The sequence below is a fragment of the Cupressus sempervirens genome, chromosome 7, assembly GCF_028749045.1.
Source record: "Cupressus sempervirens isolate cs-2001-9-10 chromosome 7, ASM2874904v1, whole genome shotgun sequence".
Classification (NCBI taxonomy): domain Eukaryota; kingdom Viridiplantae; phylum Streptophyta; class Pinopsida; order Cupressales; family Cupressaceae; genus Cupressus; species Cupressus sempervirens.
Genome location: NC_143124.1, coordinates 202,695,396 through 202,721,924, shown reverse-complemented (window position 1 = coordinate 202,721,924; position 26,529 = coordinate 202,695,396).

The following is a 26,529-nucleotide window of genomic DNA, read 5'->3' as shown; positions in this document are numbered from 1 at the left end:
TGTTGGAAAAGTCCTGCTTAGCTGGTGTCTTTTTGTCTTTTCACTCTTGAAACTTCTTCTAAACCTCTTTTATTATTTCATCTAATTGGGCAATGGAATCATCTTCTGTTTCCATGAACTATTTGGCAAACCACTTAAGATCATTTTGAATCATCTAGTGTATGACCCTAAGCTCTTGCAATGCTTCTTTGATTTCAGTTACTCCTTGTTTGAGTGCCTCATTTCTCCATTCAATGCAATCTTTGATGACACATAGGGTCTTTTCATCAAGATCAGCTACCTAGCATTCGACCTATAATATTTTTAAGCCAAGCTCTTGCACGTCTTCCAACCACGTCACCACTTTTACCCAGTTGTTCTTTTCTTTTTCATATCCCTCATTACCTAATTCCACCTTTTTGGCAATGTTTTCTATTTCCTTTGAAGCATGATCCAAGTGATTTATGTGTTTCACAGTATCATGTAGTACATCCTGAACCCATTCACCTACTACTTTGGCTACTGCTTTGCACTTATGTAGATTCTCCAATGATTGCTGATTAGTTGCAAAGGATACATCAATAATAGCTGACATCTCATGGATTGGCTTTGCTTCAGGGTGCAAGATAGCATTAATGTACTACGCCATACTTTTTATTGTTTCTTTCATTTCTTTCTTATCTTGCCCATCTTTCCATACTCTATGTGCAATCTTCTTATTAGAAACTTCAAAGAATTCCATATCTACTTCGCGGTGCTCTTTTCCCAAATCAACCTTTGTTATTTCGAAGTCCTATGGTACAACAAAATCATGAGAGCTTCCCTCTGGTGGTGTAGCTATCTCTGCTGCCCATTGACCTGAAATTTTGTCAAAATTGATCCTTTCTTCGATCCTTGCTTTTTTCACTTTAGGTGCCTTACCAATGCACTTACTAACCAGGTCATCAATAGGCATAGATATTGGGACTATGCTCCTTTTCTTTCCCATGGATGTCTCTAGCCATTTAGGTGTAGCTTGATCTTTTACAGTAGTAGGGGAACATTTAACTAAGGAGAGATTTCTTTCCTAGTTCTCAGTAGCCATTTGCAAATCATGGGACTCAGATACATTATCTACCATAGGTAAGTCTTCTGCTGTCTCCAAGTCTACGGTTATTTTGTTCTTTCTTTTGACGGATGATGCCTTCTTCATCCTTGAGTGGGTTACTCTCCTTCCTTTTGGAGTCTCTTCTTGAACTTGAAGTTGAAGTGTTTTAGGAATTGCTTCAACTTCAACTTCAACTAGACCTGCAACCGAATTAGGAAAACCTCGATTAGTTTTCTTCCTATCAGTCCTTTTATCTTTGCTTTTTGAAAATTTCCCAGAAAGATCTGGAGTAGCCATGGCCTTTAACTTTATCCACTTGGAATTTCTAGCTATTACATCTATGGTACGGGAATAAACATCATTTTCTTCCTTCTTTTCCCAATAAATTTCGAGAATGGGCATGCATTCAATCTGGTGGATGTAAAAATGATCTAGCACTTCTTCAGAGTCATCATCTTTTATCCCATAAGTATCCAACTCCACATTAAACATAGTGATCTGTTTAATGGTTAAACAAGACCATAGTCTTTTCCTTACTTCAAGTTCATTAAGGAAGTTTTCCAAAAAATCCTCTAATTGTGGGGACTGAACCAGGGATACCACATTGTTAACATGGTTTCTGATAAAGTCGATGTAGTCAAAATCTAACCGAGTAATGAAAGGTTCAAGGCATAAGCGGGCTACTGATTTTGCTAACAATATGGCTTCTTTCAAACCAGGGCATCTATAGTGCCCAATCTCAATCAGGAAGAATGTCGAAGATGATCTTTTTGAAATCTGGAAGGACTCAATCATTGAAACAAATTGCCTACACATCTCAGATAACACTATAGAATTTGAACAATAGAGGTTCATCAAACAAACCACCCACTCTGATATATGTAAATCTGGGAAATTGAATATAATAGCAACCATAGATTTTTACCATTTGAATAGCTTCTTATGTCATCTATCATTCTCTTGGCCTCGGAGTTCAAATACCAATTTCCCTAGGAAGGCATCATTGACCCTCTTGAACTCTTTGCATATTGTGGCTTCTTGAAGATCACCATAATATTGGTAAATGGGTATGTCATTAACCAAAGGTGCATGTGGAAGATAGTCCCATTCCTTTGATGTAGCTAGGATGTAAATTAGATAAGAAGACAAGAAAAATGGGCCACAGTTGTTAACAACCATTAAACCCCTATGCAATTTTTCTACTATGAGATTAGGCCAATCAATGAATTTAACCCCTTCAACAATCTTTTGTATGAAAAAGTACATCTAGGATTCCCAGTGGAATGCATGCTCGCTTCCTTTGACCCTATTCAACAAAAGAACCATGTCTACAATTTCTTCTATAAAATGTTCAATATTCAATGGCTTAGGCAGTCTTGAACCTCCCTCTGCTAGTTTCAAAAGCCATGACTAAGCTATCTTGTTAACATAGCTATTTTTTTTTTCGGCATATAGGTGCTCAGCTTCTTCAAAAGTTCATGGCTCATAAGATTCCTTGTGGGGCATTCTAAAGGCTGAATGTACACTACTTCTATTGATTCTAACAATCACTTCCTCTGAGGTTTTTTTGATACATCCAAAAATGGGCTCATAATGGCTTGCACATTCAAGGATAAGTTCTAGATATGCGATAGCAGCAGGAAAAGTGACGGCTTCTAATAATCCACTATCAACTAACTTCTAATAAATGGGGTTTGATTGGGTATTCTTGGCTCATTCAATTAACTTAGATAAACTTTTGTTTACCATGAATGTGTCACAAATTTTAGGCAAAGAACTGAGCAAAGAAGGTTTCTCTGGCTTAGGCAATTTTGGACGGAAAAGCATCATGACTGCTAATAAAGACAGGCTTTACAATATATGCCTTGTAATACCTCAAAACAAAGCAAACACAATTTGAAATGCAAATATGTATGAAGATGTACTTACAGTTTAACAGAGACAAAGCCTACTACTCACCCTTCTTACCCGACAATACTCAAAAATTTTTTGAAGAAAATGGAATGAGCAAAAAAGGGCTAAAATGAATGCATTTAAGGAAAGATTTTTGCGGAAGATTGCAAGAATAGATTTGGCAAGTAAGTGCACTAATTACCCACTCATGTCCCATGGATTTGAAAAGATGTTGCGTGTGCTTTGTTTTAAATACTATGTCAAATCTGCACATATGCTACTGTTTTAGGTGATCATGACATGACAATTTTATCCTTCAACCAAATCTTGTTGTAACCAAATGTGTACTGCCTTAAACCTTTTCATTCATAACTTCCCATGTCTAGGAAATGTTGCACTAGGACCCACCTTGATTTGGTTCGAAGATTTAAAACCTACTTACAACTTTTAGTTAGCATGCAACATCGACACTGAAGTTGAAGTTGAAGAATTGGGTGACCGGGTTTCAACTTCAACTTCAACTTAAACTAAGACCGACTCAAGGAAAGGGATTGGGTTAGAGACACAAAGACTAAGGCGGACCTGAATTTGAAGTTGAGGTAAACTAAAACTTCAAGTTCAATTTCAAGATAGAAAGAAACTCTAGACTAAAACATAGTAGGGTGGGAGAAAAATTATAAGCACTAACAATATCAAATCAAAAATATCTTTTTCAAACAAGTAGAGCTACAAACACCATTATCAACCCAATAGCTATCATTACTTCCTCTACAATATCAAGCCAGAAATGTTTAGAGACACACATCCATCCCTTACCTAACTTAGCAAAAGTGAAACTCATCCTATCAACATTGGATAACACTTTGTCCAATTTAGCTTGTTACTAAAGATAAATCATGATCAATAGAAACTCTCACATTATAAAAATGCCTAAGGACTAAAGGAATCGAACTCACATTTCATGCCACTGCGTAAAAGTGGTACAACTATAAAATCAAAGCAACTGCCTATATGAGTGAGTGCTAGAATAGCCAACAGAACCATTAAACGCACAAAACCTCTAGATCTCCTTGAGCCTACTACAACAACAAACTACCCACAGAATGTAGCTATTAACAAGTCACTGTTGTTTGATTGAAACTCAGAATCTGTGGCCACAATGGGTTCATCTAACGTATGGGATGATAGAAGTATTGAAACTATGATCAAAGATTTCCAACAAAGTCCCAAGCTTGTCAACATCATGGAAAAGATACTCGAGAAACATAAGGAATGTTATATACTAGTGTCATCTAACTTTGATTTGACTAACTTAAAATGAGATGAAGAGGAGTCACCCCTAGATGTTGTCACACAAAAACTACAAGACCTACAAATGGAAATGGAAAGAATGAAGAGAGGCAGAACACAACTTGCAAAACTCAACCTCAAAAAAGTGTGTCCTCTCCCCTTTGATAAGAACATTACCTTGATTCCTTTCCTGCAAAATGTCAAAATTCAAAAGTATGATAAATATTTTGGCACATCGGATCCGCAAGACCACCTTAGACAATTTTATACCTTAAGTATGGAATTTGTCCATGACGCAACGTACCTGATGCAATTATTCCCTTGAAGCCTTAGCGGGCAAGCCATGGAGTGGTTCTCCAGGCTACCCTCCAATATCAAAACCTTTGACCAATTGGCTTCCATGTTCATCTCTCAATATTCCTATAATATCAAAAGGGAAGTTACAATGATCAACCTATGCAACATGAAACAACTCCTTGGTGAGTCATTCAAAACTTTCTTATAATGTTAGAGACACACTTTTGCTAAGTATCATAGAGACATACCTGATAAGGAGAAGACTAACATCTTCATTAGTAGTCTCTCCAAACCAATGAATTACTAGCTCCAACTCCAAGGGCCAAAAGATTTCAAAACTAACTTAGAGAATGTTGCTAAGGTAGAAGAGACTTTACTAAATAATGACATCATTAAACCATCAAAAGATGGTAAGGTCTTTTCAAATTACTCCACACAAACTCATAATTCCTTCAATCATGCCACCAATGAAAAGAAGTCATGGTGGTGAAACAACAACAAGAAAACCATTAATGATGGGATGGTTGAAGCCAACCATGTTAAACTCAAACCCAATCCATATAAACCAACCATATCCTATTGTCAACAACAACCCAAATGCACCCCAATAAGACAATGCCTGCCCATTCTATCAACGCAATGTGGAAACTCCCTCGACAACCAATCAAAAAGTTTCTTATAATCAAGCTCTCCCTCCCCATAAATATCAATCCTCCAATATACCCAAGGTGTATACTCCTATCAAGGTGTCTTACGAGAGTGCCTTGCAAACTAGCTTGGCTGATGAGCTCATTGTACTTCCTAAGGCCAAACCTTATGAACCCCAAGTCAAACTAAAATGGTGAAAGGACAAGCACATTTGTGCCTACCATCAAAATAGGGGGCATTTAACAAACAATTATTTTTCCCTTAAGGGGGCAATCCAAAAATTAATCAATGATGGGGTCATCGAAGTAATCAACCTTAGTAGTAATGAAGACCACATGACCTTCAAGAACCCCTTCATGAGTCATGAAAAGGGTGAATCCTCCAAAGCCAATCAGAATGCACCCCCTCACACTAAGGTTAATTATGCGCATCATTATGACAATACCATTAACATGATTTCTAGCTTTGATGACATTGTAAATGTCATCATAGTTAAAGATAAAAACAAAAAACAATCCTCAAATGTTGTTACCTGAGGCCAAGCTCCTTACCCAGGTACAACCTGGTCAACTAATTACTTATGAATCCAGCCCATATCTCCATTTTTGAACTATTACAGATTTCCCTAGAGCATAAAGAAATACTTACCAAAGCCTTAGTACCGAATGACCTAGATGTGAGTAGATTTCAGAACATGATTAGCAACTTGGTTGCCCCTCACTATGTATCTTTTTTAGCCCAAGATGACATGTTCATCATCTAGCCCCAAAACTCTCCTTTGCATATTGAAATATTTATCCATAGAAATAGAGTTAAGTGAGCATTGGTCAATGGTGGAGTAGGCCTCAATATTTGCACACTCAATTTAGTAAAAGCCCTAGGGTATATAGAGGATGTTGTTGACCCAAGAAAGAAAATTACCATCAAATATTACAATGACAAGGAAAGATACTCCAAAGACATGGTTATTTTACCAATTAGAGTAGGACCAGTTGTAAAAGAGACTATTTGTCAAGTCTCAGTCCTATAATTAACTTATAACATACTATTAGGAAGATCGTGGATTCATGACATGTAGGCCATTCCTTCCACTTATCACCAGTGTCTTAAATTTCCTTAGATGGGTCAAGAGGTGACCATACCGAGAGATCAACACTTTGCCCAATATTATAATTCCCTTGTCCCTCACAACAAGGAAGAAACTGGCACACCAATAGATGACATCAGCCAATCCACAAGCACAGACATTTCATTCTCTACCATCCGAAACAACAACCAATAATCAATGTCAACTAAGGGTAAAGAGAAATTAGGTTGTTCTGGTCCTTCCATTCCTTCACCATCATCATCCAAAGACCGTAAATGGTCACACTATGAATAAATGGATAGATTGATGAAAGAATTTGATAGAAAGTGTAAATTGCATCACAAAGGGGTGGGTGAGTACTCGGTTTCCCTATTTGATCTCCCATTTCTCCAACATCTCATGGAAAACTATCATCCACCAAGCCTTATCATGCACATTTTATCAAAGCAAGTAGCACACCTCCAAGCTTGGTGGTAGAAATTAGTCAACAAAACATTGACATCTCCCTCCACCTACATGAAAGAGGTTTTGACCTAATAAAAAAGATGGGATACATGGGAGATTGTCTTTTAGGGAAAGGGATAGGCATCATTGAACCTCTAATGGCACAATTCAAATCCAACAAGTTCAAAATGGGGGTAGGATATGATGAACAAGATAGGACACAAGCCTCTTCTGAAGCTCATCCTAAGCATAATGATTCCTCCTCTTCCACCCTAGCATGGGTACCTAAACAAAAGGATGGTTATTGCCAAAAAACAATTGACATCATAAATGAGAACCTATCCCTCTTAGGTTCATATGACATGAAAGAACCATCTATAAACACCTCTAATAACAAAGACAACAATGATTCCACTAAATTATAATTTGAGTCATTATTCGAGGAGTCTCTTCAAGATAAAGAATGTGATGTAGTTCACATACCCACACTTGATAGTTTGGCTACACAAGTAACAACCTTTAGTTCGAGACCCACTTCATCAAGAATCAAGATACAATAGAGTATGTTAGAAGATGATGAACATGTTGAAGGATTTCAATTTCAAACCCTATTCCCTAACTTCTTTCCAATAGAAATTAAAATGACTACTACGAGCCTCTTCCAACCTCTACTTTTCCTGATACTCTAGAAGAATCTCATCTCATAGATCTAATCGATATAGCATATGAGAAATCCAATGAAATCATGTCTTTAAACCCTGCCAAACCCTTTCCATATTATGAATCACTCCTCCTAGTCCATCCCAAACTCATTAACTGGGATACAACTGAGTCTCACCACATCACTCATTTTGATAGTGACCATGAAGTCTTCATCTACCTTAACGCAGTTGAACCATCTCATCAATAAAGAACAAAAGAAAGGCATATAGTCGAGTCTGGTATCAATTACCTTAGTCACACTAGAATAGGTCAAGCATTCCACAACCTTGATGATCACTACCAAGTTGTGGTTGACCTTGAGAAAAAAATGGAAACAAATAGAAGTGATGCATCCCAAGGTAAAACCCAACTATGGCACCCATAGATGGTTTGATTGATACTTTACCCGAACACCAAGGAAAGATTTTCTATTTTGATTGAACCAATAGAACCCATCAACATCAGCACAGAGAAAGAACCAAGGGCTATTTATTTGGCATAGTCCTTAAGCATAGAGGAAAGAAAGGCATTCATTCACTTCTTTGAGTAAACACAGATAAACTTTGGATGGTCTTACGCAAACATGCCTGGCTTAGACCCAAATTTAATCCTCCATCATCTCAACATTTCTCTAGAGGCCAAGCCAGTAAAACAAAAGCTTAGAAAGATGCAGCCCAATATAGCTCTATTAGTCAAAGCAGAGTTAGAAAAGTTAATCAACACCAATTTCATCTAGCCCTTGGCGTATGCATCATGGATATCCAACATTGTTCCCATATCAAAGAAGAATGGGAACATATGCATCTGCATCAATTTATGAGATTTAAACAAAGCATGTCCCAAAGATGATTTCCCCCTTCCCAACATCGACACCATTGTTGATCTAGCTATAGGTCATTCCATTTTTTCACTCATGGATGTGTTTTTAGGATATAATTAGATCAGGATAGCACCAAAAGATCAAGAGAAAATAGCTTTTACTTGTGCATGGGGCATGTTTTGATGGAATGTGATGCCCTTTGGGCTAAAAAATGCTAGGGCTATCTACCAATGTGCCATGACCACTATCTTTCATGACATGATGCATACTTTTATGGAAGATTATGTGGATAACATTCTCACCAAATCCCATAGCTAAGAAGAACATCTCCCCATACTAGCCAAAATATTCACCCACCTAGAAGTGTTCAAAGTTAGGTTCAATCCCAAGAAATGCACTTTTGATGTCAAATTAGGCAAGCTCCTAGGATACATTGTCTTTTCTAAAGGGATAGAAGTTGACCCCAAAAAGGTACAAGCCATAATCAGTATGCCACCTCTAAAGGACTTGAGTTGACTATGCTTTCTTCAAGGCAAGCTTAAGTTAGTTCGTCAGTTCATTTCTCAATTGGTGGAGAAGTGTATACCTTTCACACACTTGCTACACAAGGATATGAATTTTAAGTGGGATAACCAATGCCAGAAGGCTTTTGACTTAATCAAAACATACTTGATGAATCTGCCTATGTTAGTACCTCTTGTACCACACAAACCTTTATTATTATACATTTTTGTAATGGATAAATCAATCAAAACCCTCCAGGTGCAAGAAAATGACCAAGGAAAAGAACAAGCTATCTAGTACATCAGTTGTACCTAGGTCAATTATGAGCTCAATTACTCTTTTAATGAAAAGGATTGTCTAGCCATAGTTTTTGCTTTCGAAAAGCTACGTCACTACCTCCTAACACACAAAGTCAAGCTAATATCCAAAATTGATCCCCTCAAATATCTTCTTAGCAAAACAACATTAACCAGTCGATTGGCTAAATGGGTGATGATCCTAACTGAGTTTGACATTGAGTATGTTGATAGGTGGTCAATCAAAGGGCAGGCCATTGCCGATCAATTGGCAGATGCACCTATAGGGAGTTCAAATCCTATCCTAATGGATTTCCTAGATATGTACATTCTTCAGATAGAGCTAATAACATGGAAATTCTATTTTGATGGTTCCTACACACATGATGGATCAGGCATTGGTATCTTGTTCATAATACCACTAGGTGTTATCATCGCTAAGTCTTACAAACTACTTTCCCCTGCACCAAAAACATGGCCGAATATGAAGCTTTGGTCTTGGGTCTCATGCTAGCTTTAAAATTGAAACTTACAACACTAGAGGTTTATGGAGACTCCCAATTGATCATCAATCAAGTCACTGACACTTATTAGACCAAAGATGGAAAATTATTGCCTTACAAACATATGATTGACACACTCTAGTGGGTTCACACTAGCAAAGAAGATTCTTAGGATGGGCTATTTTTGGCCAACCATGGAAAAGGATTTATCAACTATGTCAAAACATGCAAAAAATGTCAAATCCATGGTAACCCTTTTCATGTACCAGCCTAAGAGCTCAACCCTTTGGCCACACCATGGCCTTTTTATCAATGGGGCTTTGATTTAATTGGAGCCATCCATCCCCCATCCTCTGGCAGACATAAATGGATTATCACTGCCACAAAATACTTCACCAAGTGGGTTGAAGTAGTGCCACTTGCCTACTCTATGGGAAAAAAAATCTCTTCTTTCATTTTCAACCATATAATTTGTCGGTTTGGCATACCCCATGCCATCCTCATAGACAATGCCTTGTACTTTAAAAATAAAATAATTTATGAATTATATTAAAAGTTTCACATTATACACCACTCCGAGTAAATTTATTATCCCCAATGCAATGGCCAAGCAGAGGCCACCAACAAAACCATTATCAACATCCTCAAAAGTATTGTCAATGATATTAGTAGAGATTGGTAGTTACAGTTGAACCCTGTCCTCTGGGCTTACCAGAAAAGTATCATGACACCTATAAGTATGACACCCTTCTCCTTGGTTTATGGTTGTAAAGCCATTCTTCCTTTAGAAGTTGAGATCCCATCCTTGAGAGTTACTCTTTGAGGCATCCTATCAAATGAGGATTATAGAGTGGCCTATCTATAATAGCTAGAGTTGTTAGAAGAACATCAATGTGTAGCACATGAACATCTCAAAGTGTATTAGAATAGGTTATCAAGACATTACAACAAAAAGTTCAAACCCCATATTTTTAGATTGGTGACCTAGAGTGCTCCGAGAAAACCCTAAGAACTGAGTAGCTAGAGAAAAGAAAGGAAAATGGGAGGCCAGTTGGATTGGTCCTTACATTATCATAGAGTCCTTTGGGACTAGTACTTATAGACTTTTAGAATGTGATGGCACAGACTTGGCAGAACCCATCAATAGTAGTCATCTCAAGAGATCTAATGTTTAGAGCCTTGAGAAAAACATCAAAAATAAAATTAAAATTAAAAAACACTAGAAAATACCCAAAAAGATTTTTAAAAATAATAATAATAATTTGGTACAACAGAAGTGAGAGTGTCACCCTTGGGTTGAAATGGGGTGAGAGCCAAAACCTTTTGACTTCCTTGAACAACACAAATCCTTCAATGCTGAAAAATAGTCAAGACAACCCTCAAGCAACTATTTCTAGACAAATTTTGCTTGTTTGAGGTTCATCCAACATAGTCAAATTAATTTCACACATCCCAATTGAGGAACACTTGGGGGTCATAGTTCCATGGTTCTTTGGCATTAGATTTAGTTTACAGAAGCAGAGACATCCAGTATGACAGCAACAATGGGGAGCATGACAAACTCAACAAAATAGGGAGTCTGATTATGTATTGGGATACCATAGACATGAATTGTAGGAAAATCATTGCACATCTCATCTATCCACCTTGACCAACGATCACCAATGCTTACTTTTTCTCTCATTCAACCTATTTGATGTCCCAAAATCCTTTCATTACCCCCCCGCATCCCAAACATAGCCATCCATGTCCATGTTCCTACCTTTTGGTCCATTTTGGTCTCCTTGCCTCTTTAGGTGCCTCGCACGGCCTTGGTTACCCCCGTATTCCAAATAATCTCACTCATATCCTCATTCCACTCCCACAAATTCAAAAATCATCTAAAATTAGCAAAAAAAATTCAACAATTTCCTAAAATTACCTAAAAACTTCAAAACATTGCCAAAAATTACCAAAAAAATTCAAAAAATGCCAAAAAATTCAAAAATTACCAAAAAAAAATTCAAAAAGTTCCAACTAGTACCAAAATAATAAAAAATTGTCCAAAATTATCAAAAAAATTCAAATTTTGCTAACGGCATTCAAAAGGGGGTCATAATTACTGCACATAGCCACAAACTCTTGAAAAATTAACAACACCCCAAAATTTCTATCAATTCTTGCCCCACTTTAGCTCAATTAAGCTATACAATAGGATATAAAATATTTTGAACCTAACATGCATTGTCAATTATTAAGAAGTAGCGTAGAAATGTCTTGAAACATTTTTCTAGGCTTTGGAAAATCTGGCACAACATGGATAACACAAGAGGTGCCCCCATTTCCTTCCTCTTATCAAGAGCAACAATTCCCAATAGATCAGTAGTCTTATTTATGTTGCAGTGGCCACAATTAGTCTAGCCCCCTTCAACAAATATATCAATGTTATCTCAAAAGTCCAAATATTCATCAGACTCTTTCATCCTCACTCAACCAGGGGTAAGCATAAGTGTAAGAGCTTGGGCTCTCCCTCTAGCACCTTTTTAGGCCCAAAGCACCTTTTCTAGGCCCCTCCAACATCTTTTTAGGCCCAAAGCACCTTTTTTTAGGCCCCTCTAGTGCCTTATTAGGCCTTTCAAGTACCTTTTCAAGGCCCAAGTGTCCTTTTTAGAAACCTCTAGTGCCTTTTTAAGCCCAAATGCCTTTTTAGGCCTCTCTAGTGCCTTTTTAGGCCCAAAACACCTTCTTTAGGCACTTCAAGCGCCTCTTTCAAGGTCCAAATGTCCTTTTTAGACACCTCCAATGCCCTTTTAGGCCCAAACACCTTTTTTAGGCCCCTCCAACACCTTTTTAGGCCCAAGCACCTTTTTACAGGCCTCGTGAACCTTCGTTTCAATAGTGTAGAGGGATATCCCCACATTGGCCTTATAGATGTCTATAATAGCTATTGATATAATCAAAATTATGCCTTACACATCGTAGCTCCCCACATATTGCATAAATGTATTCCTCCTCCATTATGAGCCCACATAGACATTCTCATGCACCAGTAACAGTCATCCTTACTCTACGGATCATATTGTTCCTACTTTTATAGAGATTAAAACCATTCCAATATTTGTCACAAAACACAAAAACATTCAAATACCTATCAAAAATCCAAAAACATTTACGTATTCCACAAAATGCAAAAAAATCCAAATATATTCCAAAAATGCCAAAAACACACATGACAATGCATTACAATCAACATCTGTTGTCCCTTTGATTGCCACAACAACATGTACACACTTTTTATTCTCCTACAATGACAATGACAACATTACATTTAAATAGTGCATGGTAGATTAATTATTCTGGCCTCCCTAGGAATGTGGTAAAATAGGGTGTCAAATCAATGGTGTCTCTTCTGGCCTAGCTCTAGAAGCAACCCCTAGTGTCAATCCTCTAAATACCCACACAACATCCATGGGAATTCAAAATCTCATATCATGTAATTGTGCATTCAACAACTATGTAAATTCCTTATCTATGAATTGTGTCTCTTGCCTATCCTCATTTGGGAATGCCTAATAATAATGTCTCATCCAATAACCTACTTCCCAATGTACCTTCATCGTCTAGTGCATTTCCATGAACACACTCTCCACCAACTTGTTTACTCCTAGTGCAGCGATCACTCATTGGGCCACATCCCACTCCTATTGTATTTGATCACTCACCATTTTCCATCACTCCACGTCTACTTTTGCCTAGCCCAAATGCTGCTTCAATTGCCTCACCTTCCCCTCACTTAACACTAATTGCTCCTGCAACTTCAATGCTAGGGAGTTTGGTTTTGCAATTGCCTCCCTAAATGAATTTGACTGTGACTACAATAATACCAGTTCATTTTGCGTGCTCTCTAACCCCACTTATGCCATCTTCAGTGATTCCTACAACTATTGAGCCCGTGACTACTTTGCTCACATTTCTGCATCAATTCCCTCTGCTTGCATGTGTTCCATGTGCAATTCCATTTCTAGTGACTATGTCTATGCCCGCTCTACCTCCACCACCACTTGTAGCTGTCTCGCCTCCATTTGTGCCCCATCTTCATGCATGTTCTCCATCAATCCCAACAAAAATGTGACCTCCTATTCTACATTCTCCGCTCGGACTCTCTCTATGGCTCACAGTTTTCATAATTCTTCTATGTTCCATAATGATTGACCTCGGCCTCCCACCTCTAGCCATGGCTCATCCATATTTGCACTGCTCATTCCCCCTTCTATTATCCCTTGTCTCAATGTCCTGAGATTAATTAACCCACATGTCTTGCTCACTACTTCACTCCCACCAATGCCTCCTACATCCTTTGAAGCTTCTCCCATGGAGTTTTCAAGAAATTTTATCTCCCTCGCCTCCTCCTCCACTCTTGACATACTCTTCATCATCCCAGGGGAACTATTCTCCACCTATGTCATCGGCTCATCATCCAATATCACCTACAATTCTTATTGCACTATAGTCCCCAACAACATCATTAACACTGAGAAGGGCTTTTCCTCAATCATAATCCCCACCTCTTCGAGTTGCGTTGACCCTTGCCCTACCTAACTCACCTCGCCTAGCCCTAAAATTAACACTTGGAGTTTTGGATGATCCACCAGCTCCTCAAAGGTTTTCTAAACACACTTTTCTCTTCGCCCTTGCCTAATCCACCTTCCCTGGCTAGCATTACCCTCTTGTTGTGGCTGATTTGGTGAGCCCAATATAATTTCACTTGCATGATTCCTCCAACTTTTCAATATATATAATAATCACATTGTACTCTATAACTCACCTTATTTCATTCCCATGTTATCTGCTTACTTATAGCTATCACTCACTTGAGACTTGTTCTTTACTAGCCTTTCATGTATCCGCTCTCTGCACCCTGGCAAACTTGTACTCGATACACTTGACCCTCGGCTCCAATATTCAGCCACCCTAGTTCTTGCCAACACACACAACCTAGTAGCATCCACTACTAAATCACCACTGACATATCCCATTCTTTCTTATCCACTTGATAGAACAGTTCCTCCCTGGCAAAAATGAATAAATTCAATACTATTACACACAACTAGAAGCACACCTGGTCTGTAAATAATGGTTTTCTACGCTATCATGTGCTTTTAGTACCTTGATGATGTGCTTAACTAGAGGTATGAGGATGAAGTCATGATATTTTTTTTTTTTTTTCACTGTTTAACTCCATTGATCCTTTGGTCTTGCACTTTATTGGTGTCCACTTGTAAGTGCCTATTCTTGTTTGGAGAGCCATGTGTACCTCGACCAATTTCGTGTGCTATCTTAGGTGAGGTCTTCTATTTGATATGTGACTGTTTGTGTGCTTATTTTTTTTCTTCTACTGCTATAGTTTTTGTTTCTAGTAGTTATCACATTTTCATGTACATTATTCATCTTTGTTGGTACTTCTCGACGTGACATAGTATACATATCACTATAGCTAAGCTAGTGGTGGTTGTACTTTGTCACTTTTTATCACATACTCTATGATGACAATTAGTTTGCATCTCTTTAGAAAGTAACAGTTAGTTGCATTTCATCTAGTTTGCATTTTCATCTTGGGTTCCTTGAAAACAAATGATTGGCACATAAGTCAAGATTACACTAGACAACCTTCAAGACATCACCCAACAAAATCATGACTAGTTATCCAATAACCAAAAACAACATCAATATCTAGCTAAGCTTTTAGTACTCAACTATCATGGGCTTTGTCTCCTAACAATATCGCCACTATGCATTACACTTCATTATTTTACATCACCATCTTATATTTTCATCCCACCTATTGCACTATGTCATTTTTGAATCTCAAACAATTCTAGTCACTATTGCTTGTATCAAATTTAATTCATCATCACACCCCATCCTCTCTTGCATTACATGGCTTTTTGAATCTCATTTTGTCATATCCCACTTCCTTTCTTTTTCATCTATCGTTATTCACTATCTCACATACCATTGCAATTCATGTTCATCATCACATGCATTTCATCTCTTTCATCTCATGGCTTTTGAATCTCAAAAGTTGATGTCCCATCTCATCACTTTCGAATATCAACCAATTTTTTTTCCTTCCATTTTTCACTTTCATTCTCGTTCATTGGTCATGGTACCTTTTATCCCATTGTTCATTTATCATATCATATCATTTCATCCCATCTTCATATTTTCATTTTTTTCATATTTCTCATTTCATCATGTCCCATTCCATGACACTTTGCCACACATTCATTCATTTACATTTTTTATTTCCATATTCATTCTATTTTCATACCATTACATTACATTGCATTCATCACAAAAAATGTCATTTGATTTCATTTTCCTATCATTACATTACATTGCATCTCATCACAACAAATTCCATTTCATTTCATTACATTGTCCATGATCATTTCATTACCTATCATTTCATCACATCGCCTTTCTTGCATTAGATATTTCATTTCACTTCATTACCTATTTCATTTCATTTCATGTCATCACATATCATTTCATTCATTTCATTCCATTCCATTTCTTATTTCATTTTATTCCATTTCATTACCTATTTCATTTTATTCCATTTCATTACCTATTACATTTCATTTCATTTCATGTCATCTCATCTCATTTCATTCATTGGGCATTTCATTACCTATTTCATTTTATTCCATTTCATTACCCATTACATTTCATTTCATTTCATGTTATCACATATCATTTTTTTCATTAGACATTTTTGTTCAATTTCACTACCTATCATGTTATCATATATCATTTCCTTCATTAGACATTTCTTTGAATTTCATTACCTATTGCATTTCATTTCATTTCATTACCTACTTCATTTTACTTGCATTTCATTACCTATTTAATTTTACTTCATTTCATTACCTATTTCATTTTACTTCATTTTCTCACATTGTGTTTCATCACATATCATTTCTTTTCCACATTTTCATTACACTACCACCCCATTCATCTCATTACGATTCAATTTTAACAATTCATTCCATTACATTACATTACAAACCATTTTATTACATCACATTACATCATGCTACCTTTCATTATATTCAATTTTAATTCTTTCCATTATGATCGATTCCATTATATCACATTTTATTTTACCACATTTCATTTCATGTCATTACATTCATAGTATCACATCACGTCCTCATTACATCATTAGGGACATATCATCTATTCTACAATCATTATCCATATGTCATGCTACATTAATCATTCACATATATATACACATCTGCATCCACTCCTACCGTATCCATCAAATCAAACAATCACATGCCTACATAAGTCCATGATATAACAAGTGCACACATCTAAACAACAAATAAGCTCAGACATCTCATAAAGAAAACATAATGATCAAACAATACATCTAAAGGCTAAAATCCACATGAATATCAGATAAATGGCACCAACAAGAACATCCCAATGATTGCCTAACATGAACATCAATAAGTCACAAATGTCTATCCATATGAATATCCACAAGTACATCAGTGTAAATACCAAATGAAGATCAAAAGAATAATCATACATAATGAGGCATATAGCCATTACACATAATATACACTTGTGCATGAGTAGGTGCCTAATCCAACAGTTCCTGCTCACTGGGGGCACTTGTCACCTCTCGGGGCACCTGCTATGTTGCATCTATCGACAATGCAACTTGTCCAATCACAACAGTTTGACTTAATGATGCCCCATCTATCCTCAATGGTGGTGGTGATGGTGGTGGCCCTGGTGTCATTATAGCTATAAATGTTTGTCAGGTGCTCAATACCTCACCCATCCGAGCCTCTATGGCACTCGTCCAAGTCTTCAAATCCATTGAACCCCTTGGCATCTCTGATGGCGATTGTGCCTCTGGTGGTACCGGCTATTATACTTGCGATTGTGTCTCTGGTAACACCCATTGCTATCCTTGTGGTTGTGCACCTAGTGGATCTCTGATTGGAGCCTGCACCCATGACCTCTATTGTCGAACAAATGTAATGACCCTGCTCAGATCTGATCCCAAAATGTTGATACAGGTTTAAGAAAACACTTTGCATACAAGGGTCATATGACTGATATAAAATTTTAGTTTTCTTTTATGGCTCTTTCCTTCACTTAGCATCAAGAAGAATGCTTGCAAGCAGACTCTGAATTGACTAAACAATGACCTAACATGAATGTGCAACTAATTTTGGAAATATACAATGCATATATATGATCTAAACATGAGAAATGAACACCTACAACCAACTGGCATTTTTACAAATAGTTGGTATGCAAACTAACTAGCTGATAAATAATTATATTGAATTGCTCAAATGACACCAACAACTATTATCTCCTTGATTGCAATGAAATTTCTAATACAATGCTCATGAAATATGGCCAAGACTTTTGGCATTTACATGGATTACAAAAATGATAATGTTGGTATAATACACACCTACAGCTGAAACTTATAACACCTAAAATGCAATGCTAACAAAGAAACTTGGTTATAGATGGCTGTAGTAATTTTCTCCAATGTTGCCTTTTCTACTTTGCTTTTTTCGATCTACTTTTTTTCACTTACTTTTATCAAATTTGCTTTTTTGCTTTTCTTTTTCGAACTGCTTTTTTGGATCTACTTTTTTGGACTGCTTTTTTAGATCTTCTTTTTTCGTACTACTTTTTTGGGTCTACTTTTTCAGACTGCTTTTTTCGGAGATTCTTTTTCAAACTACTTCTAAAAACTCAAACCCTTAGGTAGTCTAAGTATAAAAATTAAGCTCAAATTGAAATGGCTAAATACCACTTCCAAAGTGCAACACTTCAAAAGGTCTTTCACTTCCTCAGTTATGCAATCTCTTGAGAGGTATGGTTCTCAAGGATTATGTTGAATATTTGCAGACTATCAAGCTCCACAAATGCTCATAGAAGATGTAGTTGAGTTACCAAATCCCGTGTATCCAAATGGGAGCCCAAGCCCTCTGTTTATCTACTTTCCTAAGAAATTACTAAGAACTTCTAGAAACATCCTTTTCTAAGAAGTTACTAAGAACTTATAGAAACATCCATTATAAAATCCCATTATAATGCACTTTTTTAATAATAAATAACTTTGTAAAATAAAAGTGCAGCTCAACTTAGAATTATAACATGTAGGCCCCGTATAAGAAGTGATGATAAAATATAAATAAAATAATATCTCCAAGAGCACAATGAGCCATCTAATCACCAAATAATGCCAAAAAAAATGACTCTCTCATCAAAACCCATCTACCTATGAAGTCTGGAATAGGAAAATCCATGATTAATGCCATGTCAAACTAAAAAGGGGACATTACAGTCTACCCCTCCTGAAATTGCTTGGCCTCAAGAAATCTCAATGATGGGTCCTACAAAATAGCTCCCCCCTCCCAAGTAGTATCCTCCATAGGTAGATCTTTTCACTTAACCAAGTATTCTCTAATCATCCTCCTACGGAGCTACTTTTCTCTGCTCTTTAGGATGGATTTTGGCACTAAGATCAATTTCCCTCATCATCTAAGGGAGGTAATACTACAAAAGGCACCACATTCTGACCCAACACCTTCTTGATGCATGACACATGAAACACATTGTGTATTTTGCTATTTGTGGGAAGCTCCAACTCATAAGCCATCTCACCTACTCACCTGACAATCCTAAATGGTCCATAATAGCATGGCTTGAGTTTCTCTACACCACTCTTCGTAAGAGTAGACTGCCTCTATGGCTACAACATGAGGTAAACCATATCATCTACTTCAAAACTACACTCAGTCCTCTTCTAGTCTGCATACTACTTCTGCTAGTTCTAAGCTCTAGCAATATTGTCTCTGAGAGTAGCAACTATATCCTTACTCTCCTATACTAATTTACCTGCATTGGGTACCCGACTGTCGCCCAACAAAAAATCCAAGAAACTGGGTGCCTCATAACTGTAAAGTTCCATGAAGGGTGTCATCTATATAGTTATGTGATATGTAGTAGTGTAACAATACTTGCAAAGATATATCCACCTGACCCAAGCTCGCTGCTGAGCTGCCACATAATTCCTTAAATACCCGTATCTTCATCTGAGCATTGGTCTGTGGGTGATAACTAGTGTTGGGTGTAAGCTTAGTGCCACATAACCAAAATACCTCCTACCAAAAGTGACTCATGAAATGACTGTCCCTGTTACTCACAATGTTTCAAGGTAAACCGTGCAATCTGAAAACCTCCCAAAAGAAGACCTTTGCTACCTGAGCTATTGAGTATGTAGTGGTGATAGGAAAAAAATGAGCATATTTCATTAATCTATCTACCACTACATAAATACAATATTGTCCTTGTACCTTGGGCAAACCCGTGATAAAGTCCATGGAGATGCACTCTGACTTCCTATCAGGAATCAGAAGTAGTTGTAGGAGCCCTATCGGATAGGTGTGTTCTTGTTTGTTTTGTTGGCAAACAAGACACTCTTGAACATACTACAAAACATTAGTTTTCAGCCCCTTCCAAGTGAACCACTCTTGAACTGACCTGTAAGTCTTGAAGTACCTGGGATGGCCCGTTGTTGATGAGTTGTGAAGTGCTCTCAAGATCAGCTACTTAACCTTTGATCCTGGGACTAAGTAGATCTTATTCTTATAAATGATCAAATCATCTACAAGTGTGTATCTGGTATCGATCACTATTCCCTCCACCGTATCAGAGGCCCATGTAACCTTGGCATACTCTTCTATAATCAAGTGTCGCCAATCCTCTGATATCTGAACCATAGAAGTGAGGTGTGGCCTTCAAGATAGAGCATTTGCAACAACATTCTAAGTTCCCTTGACATATGTGATGTCAAAATCATATGCCTACAACTTACTTACCCACTTCTATTGGCGATCACAAGAAATGCCTCAAACTATTATGATCAGTTTTAATATAAAACTTGCTACCCACAAGATACTGTCTGAATTTAGCCAAAGCATGCGTGATGGCCAACATCTTCTTATCATATATACTGAATGAATGCTCAGGACATCTAAGCTTCCTGCTCTCATAAGCTATAGGGTGCTTATTCTACATGAGTATAGCACCTAGTACCTCTCCAGATGCATCACATTGAAGCTCAAATGGCTTCATGAAGTCATGCAATGCTAGAACTGGGCATGTTGTCATTATTTCTTTGAATCTCATTAAATAGTCCTATGCCTCCTAAGTCCACACAAATGCCCCTTTTTTTAGCAAATCTGTCATAGGAGCTGCATGTTGTGAATAGCCACTAACAAACCTATGATAAAAACCACATAAACCAAGGAACCCCCTCAACTATGTAAGGTTCTCTAGTGGAGGCCAATCAATAATAGTGTGAATCTTTTTAGGATCCATCTGTACTAATGATGTGTCCCAAATATAATAGCTCTATCATCCCTAAGTCACATTTGGATTCCTTGGCATACAAGGATTCCTTTTGTAGAATGCTCAACACCATCTCCAAGTGCTCTAGATGGTCCTAGCATGATTGTCTATAGATCAAAATGTCATCAAAAAACACCAACACAAATTTCTTCAACTAATGGTGGAAAACCTTGTTCATAGTGGACTAGAAAGTGGTAGGTGCATTGGTCAAACTGAAAGGCATGACTACAAACTCAAAGTGCCTACAATGACACTTGAAAGCAGTTTTCTCAATATGTTGTTCATGGACTCTGATCTGGTGATATCCAAATCTCAAATCAATTTTCATGAAATAACAAGCCCCATGCAATTCATCTATCAACTCGTCAATGTGAGGAATGTGATACCTGTTCTTAATGGTTCTCTTATTTAACTCCCTGTAATCAATACACATCCAAAGAGTTCCATCCTTCTTTTTTACCAAAACAATAGAAGATGCAAAAGGTGACTTACTTGGTCAGATGTGCCCCATTGCTAACAACTCCTTAATGGTTCTCTTGATCTCATCCTTGAGTCACTTTGGGTGCCAATATGGTGTGATCATGATAGGCTTAGCACCTTCCTCTAGCTCAATAATATGCTTGATGCCTCTGTCTGGTGGCCTCCATGGTGGAATCTCACTGAATATCTTCTTGTACTTGATCCTCAATTTTTGAATATCAGGATGATATTTAGCCTTATGTTGCTCCTCTTGTGTAGGCATCAAAGTACAAACTGTTGCCCACTCTATATCATCATGCTTGGTAAATCTCTCCATCCACCTAAATGAGATAGTCCTCACATCACCATTACAGATAGCCTTCAATACATGAGTCCTACCATCCACCAAAAATCATATCTCCATATCCTCCAGTCTTAGGGTAACCTCCTTCAAGGAATGTAGCCATTGCATCCCAAGTACTATGTCCATGTGACCCATGTTGACTACATGATAGTCTACCTTAAACTCATAGTTTTTCAAGTGCAAAGGTAGATCTCATACCATCCTATTACAATGAAGAGTATATCCATTAGCTACCTTGACTCTCAGTCCCTCAAACTCCTCAGTAATGAGTCCACACCTCTCCAAAAATTGTGCATCAATGAAATTATGCATGGCACCTATGTCCAACAATGTAATAACCTTCTACCTAGCCAAGACTCCCCTATGTCTAAAAGATCCCTCTCTCTAGATACTAGATAGACATGCCTCCTATAAATGTAGCTCTATTTAATTCTTATGCTTTGCACTATCTATCTCCTACTCACCCTCTACTCCATCAAGATCCTCATCATGGTTTTCTGAGCTATCTGAATCTGAACCCTCATAATAAGCCCACATCGCCTGGTTGGCCTTCCCTTTAGGCCTCATAGGATAGTCATGGCCATACTCATAGGGACCTTTGTAATAGAAGCATAGCTTCTTGCTATGCAGGTCATTAAGTGTCTCATTGTCCAACCTCTTACTTTCCTCCTTAGGTAGTTGAGCCTCTCTATGAAAAGGTTTCCTATCCTTATCTTTTCTCGAATGGAAACTCTTTGCCTAGAATTTATTTTTAGACATTGAAGAGGAATCCATGTCATGAGATTTCTTAATGGCTTCCTATAAAGTGGGAGGGTTGAGAGCTTTAATCCACCCTCTTAATGGATCCGCTAATCCATCCATAAATAAAACCAGTATCCTTCGTTCAGATACATCTGTTACTAACACTACAAGTTTTTGAAACTCTAAAATGTATGTTTCCAATGATCCCCACTATTTAAGTTGAGCTAACTCCTCAAAATGGAGTTTTGGATCCTTCCTATCAAAACATTCAATCAGTCTCCCCGTAAACTCCACATATGAGGTAATGTGTGCATGACCCACATTGACCATATCATGATGCCACCACTCGTGTCCTAACCCATCCAGATGAATTATTGTGTACTTAATAGCTTCTTCTTCAAGCATAGGGTTCAATTGAAAGTATGTGTCAAGCTTTTGAACCCAAGCTCTTCCTATAGACTTCCTCCAGCCATCATAATATAGTAACTAAAATTTCCCGACTATCTTTTGTATCTCATAATTTTGGTTCCTGTCATGTCCACATGGCATATGTTTCATCCACACATCCATATACTCCCTAAAGTTGATTGCAGTAGTAAAGTCTGGTCCTCCAACTTCCCAATCTCTCCTTAGCTGATCCCATATATCAGTGATCGGGGGCTCTAGTTCAAGCTGCTCTAGATCTCTAGGAGCAAAGGTGGGAATCATAGGCCTTGAACTCACTATCCTAGCTTGTTGGGGTACACGATCGAAATTGCTCCCAAATTGTTCAACTCCATTTTGTGTCCCATTATGGTTATTCCTATTTGGATTATTACCATTTTGATTATTTCCACCACTCATGTTAGCATTCAACCCCATTTGATGAGCCATCATCTGCATCATAAGCTTCAATCTCTAATTTTGTTCCTATGCCCTTTGTTCTGCTAATCATTGTCCCTATGCCAACGTCTCTAATAACTGTAAAAATTTGTCCTCTCTAAGATCCCTAGTATTCCTATCTCCCATATTGCCAATAACCTATTCACTTATATCAATATGATCCTCTCGGTTTCCTTGTTCCTCTTGTCCTGTGTTTAGATGAGGCTTGGTTCTTCGTAAATTATAATGATGAGTTAAAGATTGAACATTCCAATCTATCATATCACCACCTTTTCATTATGTTTGTACCCACTAGGATGGCAGGATAATCTGGCTCTGATACCAATATAATGACCCTGCTCAAATCTGATCCCAAAATGCTAATAAAGGTTCAAGAAAACACTTTGCATACAAGGGTCATATGATAGATATAAAATTTTAGTTTTCTTTTATGGCTCTTTCCTTCACTTAGCATCAATAAGAATGCTTGCAAGCAGACTCTGAATTGACTAAACAATGACCTAACATGAATGTGCAACTAATTTTGACAATATACAAAGCATATATATGATCTAAACATGAGAAATAAATGCCTATAGCCAACTGGCATTTCTATAAATAGTTGGTATGCAAACTAACTAGCTGATAAATAATGATATTGAATTGCTTAAATGAGACTAGCAATTATTATCTCTTTAATTACAATGAAATTTCTAATACAATGCTCATGAAATATGGCCAAGACTTTTGGCATTTACATGGATTACAAAAATGATAATGTTGGTATAATGCCCACCTACAGCTGAAACTTATAACACCTAAAATGTAATGCTAACAAAGGAACCTAGTTGTAGATGGCTATAATAATTTTCTCCAATGCTGCCTTTTTTGCTTTGCTTTTTTTGATCTGCTTTTTTTCACTTACTTTTCTCAGATCTGGTTTCGCTTTGCTTTTTCGAACTATTTTTTTGGATCTTCTTTTTTGGACTACTTTTTTGGATCTACTTTTTTGGACTGCTTTTTCGGATTTACTTTTTTAGATTTCTTTTTTTGGAGCTACTTTTTTGGACTGCTTCCAAAAACTTAAACCCTCAGGTAGTCTAAGTATACAAATTAAGCTCAATTTGAAATGGTTGAATACCACTTCCAAAGTGCAACCTTCAGAAGGTCTTTCACTTCCTCAGTTATGCAATCTCTTAAGAGGTATCGTTCTCAAGGATTATGCTGAATATTTCTAGACTATCAAGCTCCACAAATGCTCACAGAAGATATAGTTGAGTTACAAAATCATGTGTATCCAAATGGTAGCCCAAGCCCTCTATTTATCTACTTTCCTAAGAAATTACTAAGAACTTCTAGAAACATCCTTTTCTAAGAAGTTACTAAGAACTTCTAGAAACATCCATTATAAAATCCCATTATAATGCACTCTTTTTTATAATAAATAACTTTGTAAAATAAAAGTGCAACTCAACTTAGAATTATAACATGTAGGCCCCGTATAAGAAGTGATGATAAAATATAAATAAAATAATATCTCCAAGAGCACAATGAACCATCTAATCACTAAATAACACCCCAAAAAATGACTCTCTCATTAACCCCATCTATCTATGAGAGTCTAGAATAGGAAAATCCATAATTAACACCATGTTGAACTAAAAAGGGGATATTACAACAAACTGCACATCCTCTAGCAACCTAGCCCTCACCTGTTCTACTCTAGCCCAATCCAACCCTCTATCCTACTGATCAACCATCACTCCACCAACCATCCCTCCTATCACTTATACACCAACCTAGCCTTGGATCCCTCTAACCCTACCTACACTCACCGGTCCCTACATTGGGCCTCATGCCACTCCCCTCTGTGGTAGTACCACAGCTACTTGGCCTTGCCTCCCCCATGCTCTGACCACACCTCTCACCCTACCTCTGGCCTATTGTCTTCCTCTGGCTCTCCCCGAACCACCCTCATCATCATCGTCCTCTCCTCCACTCGATGACTTATCAATGCTCAGAATAGGCTCAGTTAGATCTGTGTATCTAGGGAAGGGATGCTCCCAAAACCAATGAGAGGGGGGGTGAATCTATTAGCACAAAAATAAATCCATAGATCCCTTAGATTTCTGATAAAACTATTTATTATTGTCACTTGATAAACATACTTAAAATGTTGTAACTCGGTAGATGCAGTGTATGTTAACTCTAGCAGATCTTAAACATTCACAGTGAGTAACATGCAAGTATACAAGAAATAACATGAACACATGAGACACTAGATTTAATGTGGAAACCCAATATGGAAAAATCTACCAAGTAACTAGCTACTGATTTTCACTCTTCTAAAGTGAGCCTTGTTAGGAGCCAACCTAGTTAAAGGTTACAAAACATACTATTAGGTGTGACCTTGTTAGAGGATTTAATCACCCTATTAAGAGTGGCCTTGCAATAGGTCTGTAGAAAAATTCAATGAAACTGTCACCTTGTTAGAGGATTTACAACTGGCTATTAAACCAACTCTGCTAAGAGATTTTGAAATCACTACTACAATGGTGAGAAAGTAACAATGAAATGACTTTAATGAGATGCAACTAAATTTTTGATTACAGATCTCTATTCTGCTTCACTAGATCCTTCCTGATTGAATATAACTTTGTTGTTCCTCAAGGATATCTGACCATCCTTCAAATTTTCTCACACTTTCTTGTTCAAATAATCAATACACTTGCATACTCACTCATACTTTAGAATCTCAACTTGACCTTTCATTTATACCATTCAGATTATCAAGTTGGGTCAAATACAAGTTACAATTACCAATAATCATTACCTCAGTCAGCTGGAATCAATACTTGAAATAATTAAACTTTTTTTCTCAAATTAACAAAACCCTTCATTTTCCAACCCAGCTCGGTAAACACTAATCCTGAAAAAATTTCCTATGTTAACCAATAAAAGTTTGATTAACACTGTGAACTTGCAAAATCCTTTGGCAACCAAGTGAACTCGGTAAACACTAACTTCTGACTAACTTTCTTTTGTTAACCATGAGAGCTTGGGTAACACTACTTTATGTCACAATTTTCTTTGATACCTAAGTGAGCTCAGT